Raw genomic sequence first — 15421 nt, forward strand, 5'->3', positions numbered from 1 at the left:
CTGTTTTTAAGCCAGGTCTCGCGCACTCTGTACTTGTGCCTTTGACTTTTCCTGCCTAAATGCTTCGTCATGAAAGCCAGCTGGGTGACCTTGGGCCAGTCACCGGGAGACAATGAGTTCTAGTTCCGCCTTCGGTATGAAACCTGGCTGGAGCAGAAGTCCCAAACCTTTTGGGCACCAGGGACCGGTTACGTGGAGAGGTTTTCCCGTTGACTGGAGGGTGTGTGGTTTTGTGTGCTGCCTGCATCTTGTAGAAGGGGCTTTGCTTGTTTGTGTGGCCTGGTTGCTGGCATGCCATGGCCTGGTACTGGTCCACGGACCGGGAGTTGGGGAACCCCTGGGCTGGGTGACTTTGGGCCAATCACTGGGAGATCATGAGTTGTAGTTTTGCCTTAGGCATGAAAGCTAGCTGGGTGACCTTAGGCCAGTCCCTCTATCTCAGCCCAGCCCACCTCATAGGGTTTATTTTATTTATTTTATTTATTTTAATTCCATTTATATCCCGCCCTTCTCCGAAGACTCAGGGTGGCTTACAAGCTTAGCAGTAGCCTTCATTCTATGCGTATGCCTGCTTATTAGGGCTTTCACACACCCCTTAAGCGGCATTATTACAAAGTCAGCTTAATTGCCCCCAACAATCTGGGTCCTCATTTTACCTACCTCGGAAGGATGGAAGGCTGAGTTGTTGTTGTTAAGGAGAAAAAAGGAGGAGGAAGATGTGTTGGATATATTCACAGCCTTGTATTGTTTATGAAAATAATAAAGGCAGAATAGAAATAAATAAAAACAGAGAATTAGAAGACAGTTTTGAGGGACATTGACTAAGGATGACAATGGAACTGCTCTCCAGCTAATTCATAAAAAGCGCCTTTGGAAGGAAGAAGAGCGATTCCATCATAGCCTTGATCGGCTCTTTTCCTTGTTTAGCGCCGACTTACTAGTCTGTTCAAGATTGTCATAGATTCTTCATTTGGATGTAGGACCACAGCGAAATGGCTCTCAAGTGAATTGTGGTTTATTGCAGCAAATTGAGATAAAATGCCAGTAGCCGTTGTGAAGGAACCAATCTGTTATTCTTCCAAGTTTTAGTCAAAGGGGAAAGCCTCAGCTACAATTTCCGAAGCATTTTCCAGATCCAGAGAAAAGATTTTTGGTGTCTGTGAATTGCCAGCGAGTTCGTGTATTTATCTCAATCTGTTAGAGAGCACATCACCTCATTTTTTAAAAAAAATAAGTCATTGGTATTTAGATGTTAGTATTTTTGGCCTGATGATTTGGCTTGGGCAAAAATATCTGAATAAGGCAGGGAAGTTTCCCTCCTCTTGCATAAAAGAAGCAATATCTTTCAGTATGAAATATCTATTCATTGTCGCTGAGACGTTGTGTTCAGATGATGCTCTAATAGGAGAGTCTCTGGGGTCCTTCAGTGGTTTTGATTCAAAGGTGTGGGAAGTGGCATTTATCCAGTACAGTAGTCCTCGACTTACAACAATTCATTTAGTGGCTGTTCAAAGTTATGACTTAAGGCCATTTTTCACATTTAGGACTGTTGTACCATCCCCGTGGTCACATGGTCAAACTTCAGACGCGTGGCAACTGACTCCTATTTATGACGGTTTGCAGTGCCCCTTGGTCATGTGATCAACTTTGGCAACCTTCTGACAAGCAAAGTCAATGGGAAAGTCAGATTCACTTAACAACCGGGGTACTAACTTAAGACCTGCAGCGATTCACTTAACAACTGTAGCAAGAAAAGTCGTAAAATGGGGGGGGGGAAATCACTTAACAACCACCTTAATTAGCAATAGAAATTTGTGAGGCTCAATTATGATCATAAGTTGAAGACTGCTAAAATATATCCAGGCGGCAGATACCAGTTAACGGATGGCTTCAAAACACTCTTAAACTCAGTTTCAGATTTCATTTTACAACTGTTTGTATTTATTAACCAGCGGTAACTGTAGAATCTTTCAGTTCAACAGTACAGATTAGCATTTATTACAGTAAAACCTTGACTCTCTGGACCTCAATTCTGGACTTTGAGTGCAATGGTCAAATTGTTATACAGGTAGTCCGCAACCATTCATTTAATGACGGTTGAAAGCTGTGGCAGCACTGAAGAACTCACGACTGGCCCTCACACTTACAACCATCAGATGCGGCAACGGTTGTAAGTGTGGAAAAACTATCATAAGTCACTTTTTCCCCCATGATTTTTTTTAAAAATTCCATTTATATCCCGCCCTTCTCCGAAGACTCAGGGCGGCTTACAAGCTTAGCAGTAGCCTTCATTCTATGTATATGCCTGCTTATTAGGGCTTTTGCCCCCCCCCAAGCGGCATTATTACAAAGTCAGCTTAATTGCCCCCAACAATCTGGGTCCTCATTTTACCTACCTCGGAAGGATGGAAGGCTGAGTCAACCTTGAGCCTGGTGGGACTCGAACCTGCACTAATTGCAGGCAGCTGGGGTTACTTAAGGAGGCATTAGCCCACTGCTCCACCATGATGTTGTTAACTTTGAATGGTCACTAAAAGAACGATTGTAAGTCAAGGGCTACCTGTCTTTCCCCAGCAGCAAAAGGCTATTTCTGAATCGACTCATTTATCTAGGGCCGTCAGCAGCAAGACGAAAGAGGTGCGTTTGTAAGGTGCGTTTGTGTCTGGGTGCGTGTTCGCATTCCTCCGTTCGTTTCACTTGCAAAAAAAAAAAATAGTTCCGGTAAGAAAACCATTTAAAACCTGCAGAGCTGTAAAGTGTGGACGTAGAAGTCCGCCCTTAACGCTTGCCACAGAGGAGCACCAGGCAAAGGTTTGGGCTCCCATAGAAATTGTCCCCGATGGCTGATTCTGCAGGCGGCGGCAGAAAGAACCCCCCCCCCATACACACACACACAAATCATCTGGCAGATGCGGCCACAAGTGGTCCTTAAGCAGGGATAAGAACCAGACTCCTGGGCTGCACCCCCGCCCCGCCCTCCCCTGCCCCATCCTTTCCAGCCGGCCTGCCCTCCTTTGTGTCGTTGTCGTGCTCGCCAGGCAAAGGCTTGGAGGGAGCGTGATGTTGGCGCTGCTCCCCCCTCGGTCTCCCGCCAGCCAGCCCAGAGCTTGTTTACTCCTTTCGCCTGGGAATAACATGCCAGTCATCGGGCACCGCCCTCCCTGCCCTCCCGTTGGTTCCTTTGCAAATGCCGCCTCTTACGGCCGGCCTGTCCAGAAGGGGCCAGCTGGCTGGAGAGCCAGCCAAGGGCCTTCCTTGCCTGCCAAGGTCCCAATCTGCGCAGCACCGCAGTGCTGTGGTTTGTAGTATTAGGGAGGCACCCACTTCTCCTCTGGCAGCGGAGGGAGGGGTAGCAGGGGAGGGGGGGGAGGGAAGCACTTCCTGTAAACAGGAGAGAGCCAGTGCATGCAAAAGTCAAGAGGATTCATTGGAGGAAAGCTGCCTCCTTGGTGGAAAAAGTTCCCCCCACACACAGAGAAGGAGGGACACCCCCACCAAAAGAATCCCCCCCCTCGATTGGAGCCACACTTTGCTTCCTCCCTTGTCTTGTTTGATTGCTTGGTGTTCCTTTGCAAAGAGCCATCCCCGATTCCTTCCTTTCTCGGCTTGGCCTCTTCTCGCTTGCTCACCTTCCAGCTGATTCCAACCACCCAGCTGGGAAGATTGGAGAACCCAGAACACAGAATCAAAGGGCTGGAAGGGACCTCAGAGGTCTTCTAGTCCAACCCCGTGTTCGAGCAGGGGAACTAGACCATTCCAGACAGACGAGTGTCCAGTCTCTTCTTGAAAACCTCCAGTGATGGTGCATTCCCAGTTCCAAAGGAGGCACCGGAGATTATTTTTTTTTAAAGAAGAGATTGGACAACCATTTGTCTGAAAAGGTATAGGCAGGGTTTCCTGCTCAAGCAGGGGGTTGGACTAGATGACCTCCAAGGTCCCTTCCAACCAACTCTGTTATTTCTCCGTAGTTGTAGGTTGGATTAGGTTTGAGTCCTAGATTGGATAGGTTCTGGATTAGAAGCCTGATTTCATTATGACTACTGTAGCTGGAACAAGCTTGGTTGCTAAAGTTGTGCAGGGGGGGAATCATCTGGGCAGCTGCGGAAAATGGCTTGTTGTTCCTTCTCATTTCCAGTTGGGGTTTTTCCCTGCCATCCTCTAAATTTTGGAGGAAGCCTTTGGAATAGGAAACGGAATGTTGTTGTGCTTAAAATCATGTGTATGTTTGTGTTTGTGCAGGCAGGCAGGCAGGCACATGCGCGCCCACACCTCTCACGCAGCTCTTGGCTGTGACCTGAATTAAGCTTGCTATTTCCAGGCAGTGCCTGATTCAAGATGACATTATGAGGAGTGGTGGGCATGAATTATTTGTGACAAGGCCGCCTGGAACATACAAAATGGAGTCTCTGTGCAAAGTGAAAGACCTCCAGCGTGATGGAGGGGGTAGTTGTACGTTGAGATTCACCTCGTAACGTTGTAGGAATGGTTTTATCAGCCAAATTTAGCAATGCCATCATGGTGTTGACTAGGTTCGTTTGCAGGAATTTTCCTTGCTTGTATGCTTGGAAGTGCATTATTTCTACTCTTAAAATATGCACAGAGTCAATTCACCCTAGGGCTGTATCTTCCTCAGCATCAATGCACATGTTGCATAAGAACAAGGATATATTCATAGCTTTTTGGACTCATCAACATCACTGAGTTTGAAGGAAGGGAACTGGGGACAACATTACAGAATAAGAGAGTTGGAAGGTCCAAGGTCTTCTAGGCCAGGGCTAGGCAACCTTGGCTCTTTTATGACGTGTGGACTTCAACTCCCAGAATTCCTGAGCCAACCATGCTGAGGGGAAAGGGGGAGGTTTCCAAGCTGAGCCATGCTGGCTCAGGAATTCTGGGAGTTGAAGTCCACGAGTCAAAAAAGAGCCAAGGTCGCCTACCCCTGTTCTAGGCAAACCCCCCAAGTAGGAGACCCTATACCGTTATGGATAAATGCTTGTCCATTCTCTTGTCCTAACTTCCGGTGATAGATCCCCCTCAACCTCTGGAGGCAAGAGTAATTGTTCTCACTGTCAGCAAATTTCTTCTTACTTCTAGGTGACTTATCTCCTGGATTAGTTTTCATCCATTGTTTCTTGTCTTTCCTTCTGGTGCTTTAGAAAATAAGGCTGACCCCCCCCCTTCTTTGGAGCAGCCCCTCAAATATTGCAGTCCTTCCCTTTCTTAGGCCAGACGTACCCATTTCCCATAACTGTTCATCATAAGCTGACTTTGTAATAATGGCGCTTGGGGGTGTGTGAAAGCCCTAATAAGCAGGCATATACATAGAATGAAGGCTACTGCTAAGCTTGTAAGCCGCCCTGAGTCTTCGGAGAAGGGCGGGATATAAATGGAATTAAAATAAAAATAAATAAAAATATGTTTTAGCCTCCAGCCCCTCAACTCAATTCCATCCAAATCTGCATTTGATGAGTATATGAACTGCAGTGATCAGGACTGCTCTGGTTTCAAGAGTTTTTTTTTTTAAAACAGCTATGTGCCATAAATCAAAATATATTTAAATGTTAAATGCTTCCTCGGTTTTATTAATGTCTTTTCTCCATTTCTACTTTTTTTTTGGGGGGGGGGGAAACCTTCTATATTTTAAACATCAAAAGACTGTCATTGGGCAGGATGTAAAGCAGCTATTATTCTGCCCTAAAGAAAAATGAAATCTGATGGAAAATAGGTCGACACAGCTAAGCAGTTGTCCCACCGGTACAGATAATAATCAAGATTTTAGTGCTCAGTTTTAATTTATTTATGTTTTAATGTATATGTATAGAAACATTTTTATGCTTGTAAGCTGCCCTGAGTTGCCCTACACTAAGATGGGCGGACAATAAATTCAGTCAATCAGTTGGTGTGGTCCACTCAGCGGACCGGACGTTGAGTCGTGGCAATGGAAGTCGCGTTACTTCGTGGCCGGAAACATTTCGCTGCTCATCCAGGCGGCTTCTTCAGTCTGAGCAAGTTGGTCAGGAGGGACACCCCCCCTCCATACAAGCAGTTGAGCCCCAAATTTCCTTTTGCTAAGTGAGAGATAGTTGTTAAGTGAATTTTGCCCCATTTTATGACCTTTCGAGCTCCAGTCGTCAAGGGAATCACTGCAATTGTTAAATTAGCAACACTGTTCAGTGAATCTGATCTCTCCATTGACTTTGCTTGTCCGAAGGTCGCAAAGGGTGATTACATGACGTTGCAGCCGTCATAAATATGAGCCAGTTGCCAAGTGTCTGGATTTTGATCACGTGACCATGGGGATGCTGCAACGGTCATAAGTATGAAAAATGATCAACATTCCATTTTTTTTTCAGCGCTGTTGTAACTTCAGTCACTAAATGAAACGTAAGTCAAGGACTATCTATAATATGGACCCTGTTTTTCATTGCCACCTCCTCCACCTCCTCCTCCTCCTACTTCTTCTTTGCTGAGTGCTTTTTCAGTTTTTCAGCACAGCTGATTGCTTTGGGATTTCAGAATTTTGCTCAGCTTTTTCAGATTTATCAAGGCCAGCAGCCAGGTAACAGGTAACTTCAGTGACCCACTTACAAATTTTAATCTTGCCTTGAAAGTCCCAGCCCTAAGCAAGTTTGCCCACTCTGCCATCTTCCAGATGGAAAAAGCTTTGAGCTACCTGGTAGTCAAAAGATGGGAGAGTGTCTGTGTTTAGTTACAGGATAACCAACTGGAAGGGATCTTGGAGATCTTCTATCCCAGACATGTCAAACACAAGGCCCGGGGGCCAGATGCGGCCCGCAAAGTGGTTTCATGTGGCCCACGAAGCCACCCTGGAAACAGTGAGGGAACAGCCCCCACTGCCTTGGGCCTGGCCCAGAGACCCTCCTTCTGCCAGAGACCCTCAGATCTGTCCCACTCCTGCCCAGGCCCCCATAGGCACCCTTGATGCCAACGATGTAGAGCTGGCCACGCCCACCCAGTAGGCCATACGCACTCTAGCCACGCTCACCCAGTAGGCCACGCCCACCCTGTAGGCCATACGCACTCTAGCCACGCTCACCCAGTAGGCCACGCCCACCCTGGCCATACCCACCCGGCCCCTTGAGGGCAACCGCAATGCTGATGCGGCCCTCAATGAAATTGAGGTTGACACGCCTGTCTATCCAACCCCCAGCTCAAGCAGGAGAACCTATACCTGTGGTGGCGAACCTATGGCACGGGTGTCATAGGTGGCACGCCGAGCCCTCTCTGTGAGCACACACGCTCTCGCCCCAGTCCTAGGCCTTCAGCTGGGCTTTATAAAACCTTTTTCACTTTAGGCCTCTGGCGCCATGTGCAAAAAAAAAGTTCAATCAATTTCAACTTCTCGCGGGAAAAAAAAAGTTCTCGCAAAGTTGGAATTGATTGCTTGAACTTTTTAGTCCCACCCAGTCTGCCGTTACCACCGCAGCCACGCCCACCCAGTTGGCCACAGCCACCCAAAGGGCCACACCCACCCGGCACCCGACGATACATAAGTGGGTTTTGGGTTGCAGTTTGGGCACTCGGTCTCTAAAAGGTTTGCCATCACTGCCCTATATACCTTTCCAGACAAATGATGGATCATCACCAACATTGATGGAGCCCTTATAACTTCCAAGCTGTTTCACTGATCAATTGTTCTCAGTGATAGGAAATTTATCCTTAATTCCAGATTGCTTTTCTCCTTGATTAGTTTCCATCTGTTGCTTCTTGTCCTGCCTTCAGGGGCTTTGATAAGTAAGAGGGACCACCCTCTTCTTTGTGACAACCCATCAAGTTGGGCGTTATCAAATAAAATGAAATTCAGTGGTAAAAAAAGTAAGGTTCTACATTAAGGCAAGAAAAACCAAATGCACAGGTACAGTATAGACCACCCATTTTACCTTGTCTGGCCACCTAGTTTACCAACCTCAGGATAGTTGAGAACGTTTGGAAAACAAACGCAAAAAAGGTAAAATAAACTTACACAAACCTAATCACGCAACAGTTAAAACCATCATCTCTCAGGCTGTACTTGACAGTCCAACTCCCATGGCCCAGGAACACAACCACAGCTTTGGGGTCTTGCAAACTGCCAACAAGCCCGGGGGTGTCTCTCGTTGCAGAATTGCCTTAGGCTTAGCCCAAACAATAACAGCAAGCACCAGGCTCCTTCACAAGGTTATTGTGAAGCGCACGGAATATTTGTGCGATGCACATTTTTTTTCTCTTGGGCGTTCTGGTACTTTCTGTGGAAGATCTGGGTTGCCATTGTGTCTTTTGCAAACCGCATGGTGAATTAACCTTATTGATTCCTGACTCTCGTATGTGGAGGAGGTAATATATATTTTAAAAAAAAATCAAGCCACACAATAGAAGAACAGCCTGTTCGGGCTGTTTCTTTAGAGGCTCTATTTCGGACAGCAATGAATTGTTTAAGCTGGACCCCAAGCCAGCCTGTCAGGCTCCTGAAAGCAGAAGTAAGTACAGGTGAGTCCTCGACTTACAACAGTTCATATAGTGACTGTTCAAAGTTACAACGTCACTGAAAAAAGTGACTTAGGACCATTTTTCACACTTATGACCGTTGCAGCATCCCGGAGGTCATGTGGTTTACCGTCAGATGATTGACAACCGGTTCATGTTTATATGACGGTTGCAGCGTCCCAGGATCACGTATTTTGCTATCGTCTGACAAGCAAAGTCAATGGGGAAGCCAGATTCACTTCGCAGTGGTGTTACTAATTTAAAGAATTGCATTGATCCACTTAACAAATGTGGCAAGAGAAGTCGTAAAATGGGACAAAACTCACCCAATTTCTCACTTAGCAACATAAATTCTACGCTCAGTTGTGGTCGTAAAGTTGAGGACTACCTTTGATTCTTGCCTGGTTTTAAAAGAGGAATTTGTCACCTCTCTGCATTTTATTTCTAATCTGCCATTCTCATTTTACCACACCCTCCCAAAGACTGGCCTTCCCCAGGTTTTACACTGGGTTGTGAAACTATAATGGGACTTTATGTTCTGTCTAGACTTCTTAAGCACAACAGTAAATGAGGCAGGGAAATCTGGTGGATTAAAAAGAGAGTGATAACCACCTGAACAAAGGCAGGGTCTGGACAGGGGTTTTTTTTTGCAAGCAATAATGAGCTATTTACTGGGGCTTTTGCTAAATTCTCTTCCTTGTCCCTGAGAAATTTTACAAATATTAAAACAAAGACTGGCTGGAAAATTACATTTTTTAAAGTGAGACAATACATGTGAAATGGACGATGAAGGCACAACGAATCCGCAAGGATTTTCTTTCTATAAAGCATCTGTTTTGGAGCGGTTTGGGTGCCACTTAATTTTTTTGCTTATTTTTTTTAAATGGCTGCAAGAATAAAAGGAAGCCTGCTCTGCCTGTACTTAACATGGCATTTAATTATTTTCACATGTCTCCAAAAGGTTTGCTTTTGCATGTCAATTAGAGAAAAGCAACTCGAATCTCTTGAGCTGAGGGTTAAAAATAGAAATGCTTCATACTGGATCTTAAGTTGAAGGGAGAGAGTGTGTATCAAGGACAATTTTGATGTGGCACAAGCATCACAATTGCGGAAAACAGTCCCTTGCCTTGATGTGAAGGGCCTGCTTCTGATGTCCTTACAACAGCCTCGTAAGATACAGGTGGTTCTCGACTTACGGTCACAACAGAGCTCCAAATTTCTGTTGCTAAGCGAGACATTAGTTAAGTACGTTAATCTCTGATGCCTTGCACTGACGTTCCTCTTTATTACACTGCATTTCATTTTCTCTTTATTTAAATAGTTAGTCCTCAACTTACAACAGTTAATGACCATTCCAAGTTACAACAACACTTGAAAAAAATGACTCATGGCTGTTTTTCACATTTACGACATTCACTGCATCCCCACGGATCAGGTGAACAAAATTTGGATGCATGGCAACCGACTCCTATTTATGAGTCACAGTGTCCCGGGGTCACGTGATCCCCTTTTGCAACTTCCTGACAAGCAAACTCAATGGGGAAGCTAGATTCACTTAACATCCGGGTTACCAACTTAACAACTGCTGTGATTCACTTAACAGCTCTGGCTGGAAAGGTCATAAAATGGGGCAAAATTCACCTTAAACATGTTTCACTTAACAATTGTGGGAAGTCAAGGAGTACCTGTATACGAATGGAGATACCAAAAAAACCCCACAAACAAACAGAGAGGAACAGATTGTCGTACAATAATTTGGGTGTCTTTGCTTCCCCTGCTGTGAAAATTCTCCCACCATAATATCTGTGTTCCCATCACTCAGTGATGGATGCTGCTTCAAAGACATAATAAGAGGAAACGGAACTACCGAAGTACACTCTGTAACAGCCAAGTCTGGATATTTGGCAAAAGGCAGCCTATTGTCCTATGTCTGTATAAGATCTTTAAAGTGGTGGACTGTTTGGGGAAAAAGATACAGAGATTATGGAAACCCTTCACAACTTGAGCAAGTTTGCATTGTCAACAGTGATGATAAAACAATGGCTTATGTGATCCTAGGGGAACTCAAGCACGCTGCCAAGTTGTACTGGGAGTCCTTGACTTGCCGCAATTTGTTTAATGAACCTTTCAAACTGAAACCATGCCTTACGAGCAGTCCTCCACTTATGACCATTGCAGCATCCTTGCGCTCCGGAGAGCCAAATTTGGGTGCTTGGCAACCAGCACATACTGACGACAGGCGCAGTGTCTTGGGGTCACGTGATTTGCATCCTTCTAGGGAACTTCCAACAAGCAAAGTCAAATGGTAGTCCTTGCCTTACAACCATCCGTTTAGTGACCATTGGAAACACAGATAAAAAGTGACTTATGACCATTTTTCACACTTATGACCCTTGCAGCGTCCCCCATGATCATGTGATCAAAATTCACACTCTTGGCAACTGGCAGGTATTTATGACGGTTGCAGTGTCCTGGGGCCATGTGATCACTGCTTATAAGTGCTTAGAGCTCGAAGCATTGTTAGAGACCCAACACACCCACTTCAGGGTCAGCTTCTGTTGCTCCCCTCTGGGAGGAGGTTTCGAAGTATTTATAGCAGGACTACTAGATTCTGTAACAGCTTTGTTCCCTATGCCATCCGTCTGGTAAACTTGCAAGATTCGTTTTTCTCGCCATGTATATGTATACATCCGAACTAACCTGTGTTGTTTTTCTGGGCCATATGTGTGTGTGGGGGGTACATGCATAATTTATTTTATTTATTTTTGTTATGTTTATGCAATATATATTGGAGGTGTTACCCTTTGAGAGCTGTATGCAACAAAATCTCATTTTAATGTATGCTGATTAGTGTACACTTAAAGCGACATCAAAGTTATTCTCTCTCCTCCCCTCCCCTCCCCTCCCCTATTCTTATTACTCTACTCACCTTTTGCTTCTCACAAGAAAAATCAATGGGGAAGCCAGATTCACTTAACAACTGTGTTACTAATTGAACCGCTGCAGTAATTCACTTGACAATTGTGGCAAGAAAGATCGTAACGGGGGGCAACACTCATCTAACAACTGTCTTGCTTAACAACAGAAATGTTGGCCTCAGTTGTGGCCGTAAGTCGAGGACTACTTTTGTAAATCTGAGACGCCAATTAATCTGGCCTGACAAGTTTTCTAAGACTGGCCCCTTTCTCTTTCCGTTTCACCCTTTCCTCTGGCTGCCCAAACCAAGAAAAACAGTGGAAGCACAAATGAAAGAATCCTCCAGTTCTTGACTTTGCATAAATTGTTCCCGTCGGACAATAGCGCTTTCTTTGACGCCGAGAGTTGCGTTTTACCGCGGAGCTGAAATGGGACGTTTTCTTTTCCCAGCACTGAGCCGGCAGAACTCGGTCAAGCGAAAAGCTTTTCCGACAAAGAAATCTTTTGCTTCCTTCAGAAAGCTTTGAACAGATCGAGGGGCCTTTGGCAAACTCAAGGGTCCTTGTGGCTCCTTTGGAAACAGTTTTGTGTGCCAAATGCTTTCATTGATTAAAGCAAACTTCACCCGGTGGGGTTAGAGAGGAGGCGGAGGCTGACATATTTCGGCTGGCCTCGGTTGTCGGCCTCTGGAGAATCCGGCTTCTTCTCCAACCTCGTGGAATTGGCTGGCTGGCTGGCTGGGCCAGCTGGGGTGGACTTCACGCTGCAGTTGTAAAAATCCTGGGGTTGACAGTTCCAGAATCCTCAATCCAGAGCCAGTTGTTTTAAGCTGGGGGTGGGTGGGACGGTGTCGTGGGCAGTAAGTAGCACGTCCACACGTCCTCTCGGTGAGAATCTACTAGCACGTGAAAAAGCACTGTGCCAGCCTTTAGCAGGATTTGTCCTTGCTTGCATCCCAAGACATTTTTGAAAGGTAAGTTGGACTGGTAGACCACTTCCTGGAACTGAGAGAAGGAGGCCGAGAAGAGTTGGAGAACCTCTGTGGACATTCTCAATTTTCATGGTTGTCCCAAAGGTGCTTTTTTCCCCCCTTTGAAAACAACTGATGAAGCTGCTCCTCCTCCATCAATTGGAATAGAGCTGGAAGGGGCCTTGAGGTAATAATAATAATAATAATAATAATAATAATCATAATAATAATAATAATAATAATAATAAGAAGAAGAAGAAGAAGAAGAAGAAGAAGAAGAAGAAGAAGAAGAAGAAGAAGAAGGAAGGGACCTTGGAGGTCATCTAGTCCAACCCCCTGCTCAGGCAGGAAACCCTGTACAATTTTGGACAAATGGCTGTCCAGTCTCTTCTTAAAAACTTCCAGTGTTGGAGCATTCGCCACTTCTGGAGGCGGGTTGTTCCACTGGTTAATTGTTCTAACTGTCAGGAAGTTTCTCCTTAGTTCTAGGTTGCTTCTCTCCTTGACTAGTTTCCATCCGTTGCTTCTTGTCCTGCCTTTGGGCGCTTTGGAGAATAGCTTGACTCCCTCTTCTTTGGGGCAGCCCCTGAGATACTGGAACACTGCTATCATGTCCCCCCCTCGTCCTTCTCTTCATTAAACAAGATATACCCAATTCCAGCAACTGTTCCTGATATGTTTTAGCCTCCAGTCCCCCGATCATCTTTGTTGCTCTTCTAGTTCAACCCCTTGCTCAAGCAGGAAACCATTTCAGGCTAATGGCTGTCCACTCTCTACTTAAAAACCTCCAGTGATGAAGCATCCACAGCTTCTGAAGGCAAGCTGTTCCACTGGTTGATTTGCCTCACTGTGAGGTGAAGTTTCTCCTTAATTCCTTGATTAGTTTCCGTCCATATTTTTTTTTTTTTGCCCTGCCCTCTGGTGCTTTGGAAAATAAGTTGACCTCCCTCCTCGTTGTGACAACCTCTAAAATACCGGAACGCTGCTCTCATGTCCCCTCTTGTCCTTCTTTTCTCTAGACTAGCCAAACCCAGTTCCTGCAACGGTTCTTCATACGTTTTAGTCTCCAGCCTTTAGCCATCTTAGTTGCTCTTCTTTGCACTTTTCCCCCAAAGTCTCAACATCTTTTTTGTCATCTGGTGACCAAAACTGGATGCAGGATTCCATTTGCCTTTTTTTTTTTTTAAAAAAAAAAAAGCACCTTGGGCGAGAAGCGAAACCTTTCCAAACCCGGGGGGGGGGGGTAGGAGAACCCAAGAAAGTCCAGCGGCCATTTGGAAAAATAACTTTGGGGGCAGAGAATGAATGAATGAATGAATAAACGAACGAATGAACAAACAAACAAACAGCATCCTTAGGAGGCTTTTCGCTGGTTCATTTCTTCAGTCCTCACTACCTGCCAGGAAGATTCCATATGGATAGTCCTTGACTTACAGCCACTCATTTTGTGATTGTTTGCAGTTACGACGGCACTGAAAAGAAAGTGATTGAGGATGGTTTTTCAAGCTTTTGACCATTGCAGCATCCATATAATCATCTGGGGGTTGGACTAGATGACCTCCAAGGGCCCTTCCAACCTCCTCCTCCTCTTCTTCTTCTTCTTCTTCTTCTTCTTCTTCTTCTTCTTATTATTATTATTATTATTATTATTATTATTATTATTATTATTATTATTATTATTATTGATCAACATTCAGATGCTTGGCAACTGGCGTGTACTTATGACTGTTTGCAGTGTCCCAGGGTCATGGGATCCCCTTTTGCGATCTTCAGGCTAGCAAACTCAATAGGGAAGCCAGATTCACTTAATAACCATGTTACTAAGAATTGCAACGATTCACTAAACGACTGTGGCGAGAAAGGTCATAAAATGGGGCAGAACTCACTTAAACAACTGTCTTACTTAACGACAGAAATTTTGGGCTCACTTGTGTTTGTAAGTCGAGGACTACCTGCATTAGAACAGGAGCCGAAACGTTTAGCTACTCACGGTGCATCACATAGGAAGGAAGGCACTAAGAATAGATGCATTTTGTTCAGCACTATTTAGTAAGGTGTCCTGAAGGCATTTATTTCCCTTTAGTGTAAGAAGTTTATTTCCTGTATGGAAAGAGGCAGAGAATTCAGGGGGGAAATTCTCCATTAAGTACTTCTGGCTGTTGATGAAGTCAGTCAGTGATCTGTCTTTGGAAAGCTTTATTCTCTTCTATTTGAATGATTACGCTTTGACTGATAGTAATGAAAAAAGATACTGGTTGTTATGGTTCGACAACACCTGAAGAGCTGCTGGTTCTTGATTTGCAGGGTGTTGGTGCTTTACTTGCTGTTTTACCTTAAAATGTAATTAATATATTTTTCTCAATAAATAGCTTTCGTATTCTCCGTAAGGAAGGATTTTACGCTGTGATCATAAAGTTCAGGGCAGTCAGCTGTAAGAAAATGGGACATGCACCTACTCTAAAATGGTGCGCTAAAGATCGCAAAATCTTTCTCCTGGATTACATCAATATTATATAACGTAATTGTTTTTTTTTTAATTTATGCATTGGATTTTAACTTTTTTTTTTTTTGGCACGTTTGAGTGTGGCTTGGCATTGGAAGCTGCTCCGCAATTAATGCATTCCTATAAATTCAAATCTCTTTGTTTTGAATACGTTGCCTTGTTATTTTTTTTTTTTAAAACCACCCTGAAAATGCTACAGGTCGTGTTCCAGATCTGCCTTCTTGATTTGACCTCTTCAGTTCCTTCTTTTCCCTTCAGCCCAGTCTCTCTCCTCTCCTTCCCTCCCTGCTCCCCCCTCCCCACTAAGGAGTGCTTCACTTTGGCTACCACCCAGCCATTGCACACCAGTGTCTGCAGAAATTCCTCTCTACTTGGGAACAGATCCTTTAATTCAGAGATGAAAGGGAGGGAGGGTTGAGTGTTTTCAGCTCTGTTTGTATAATGGGAGCTAAACCTACAAGCCAGATAGGATTGGTATGACTAATATTAATTATTCTCTCCACACACACACACACCCCCAATGACTTCAGTATGGGGCTTTTTCTGGG

General features: G+C 44.8%; 1 protein-coding gene across 2 annotated transcripts in view; it reads left to right on the top strand.

Moving 5' to 3' along the window:
- Window positions 1-15421, top strand: part of IGF1R (insulin like growth factor 1 receptor) — a 196268-nt gene that overhangs the window by 119768 nt on the left and 61079 nt on the right. The window lies entirely within an intron of this gene.

This window comes from Vipera ursinii (genome assembly GCF_947247035.1).
Source record: "Vipera ursinii genome assembly, chromosome: 11".
Lineage (NCBI taxonomy): Eukaryota > Metazoa > Chordata > Lepidosauria > Squamata > Viperidae > Vipera > Vipera ursinii.